This window comes from Crocuta crocuta, unplaced genomic scaffold (genome assembly GCF_008692635.1).
Source record: "Crocuta crocuta isolate KB4526 unplaced genomic scaffold, BGI_CrCroc_1.0 scaffold334, whole genome shotgun sequence".
In the NCBI taxonomy this organism is placed as follows: domain Eukaryota; kingdom Metazoa; phylum Chordata; class Mammalia; order Carnivora; family Hyaenidae; genus Crocuta; species Crocuta crocuta.
Window position 1 is genome coordinate 2,402,064 of NW_027533260.1, and position 1,412 is coordinate 2,403,475.

The following is a 1,412-nucleotide window of genomic DNA, read 5'->3' on the forward strand; positions in this document are numbered from 1 at the left end:
GGCTAAGCATAGTCTCGACAGATAGTCTCGTGGACAAAGAGAAGGGCCTTCGTGTCCAAAAGACCCCACTTGGATATTTATTACAATTGAGAACTTGCAATAAAGGAGGTTAGATACACGGGCTGGAAGAAACTAAGAAAATTTCCCCCTGAGAGTCAAATGTTGCCTTCTTTTTCAGTCTGAGTTGGTTAGTTTTGAAACCCAGCATGTAGAAGAGTCCTTCACACATCATAAACATTTTTATATTCATAGAACAAATGACAGGGACTTGGCCTTTATCCTGAGAGCATTAGGTACCCATGAACCATTTTGAGCAGTAGAGGGATGTTTGAAAATTTTTTCTTGGGTTGAGCTGCAAGACTGACTAGGGAGAAGATAAGAGAGGATGAGTCTCGAGCTGAGGCAGAGTTTGGGAGGTGAAGTAGAATACTTGAAAGATGCTAAGGTTGGGCTGCCCTCCACCCCCAAGGCTGGATGGGGCCTGACTAGGCCTCCCACAGTCTTGTGGCCCTTCCTCCCAGGTTCCTCGAAGAGTTGGTGATCATGTGCGGACCCCTCGCCTCTCCCATCCATTGGCTGTGGTGTTTTCTAGCCCTGTTTGTGATTACTCTGATTCATCTGTCTCTGAAGACCATCACCTGTGTGGCCTGGGTCTCAGTGTAACCTTCCCGCCTCAGACACTAGACCTGCCTAGGGAGTGAGGGCCAGATCTTTCAGTCCACTCGTGGCCTAAAGACCCTATCGGCTCATTCTCTGACCCCCTGAAGACTCATTAGTCCTCTGCCTGGTTCCCCTCCCACCCTTCCCTTCTACAGTCCTCACTTTTCTGGGGACTTTGATGTTCTGAGCCCCTTTCCCATCTTTCCACAATTGAAAGAGGTGCTTCACCAATTCCCATCATGGGGGCTGCTTGCGAAGATTGCCCTTTTCATCTCTGTTGTCCTCCCCATCCCCACATATTTTGTATACCGCCTCACCCACAGGATGCTTCAGTTCCACAAGCCAGGGCAAGCCTATGATATCTTCCAAATCCTTACCCTTAATCCAGCCACCACCCATTAAAGAAGTCCAAAAGGAGAGCATCCTGTGAGGTGGTGATCAAGTTACTAATCAACCTGTTGTATGATTGCCTAACTTTATTCTTTTGACTTGACATCACACATTCCTGGAAGCAGCATAAGAGGCAACTCATACTAACCTGTAGCTGTTGCTGTCCCCAGACCCAGAACTGCTATTATTCCCAAGAGTAGAGGCATAATTTGGTGGATTCATGGGGCCTGGCTTTGCATCCCCCTCCCAAACCCATCCTTCCTGGTTACCACTGCCGTTGGGTTTTCCCAGTCACCTTCCTCAGTATATCCACATGCCCGTCATATTCACTGTCGGTAATGTCTACCAAATCTGCTTCTTGA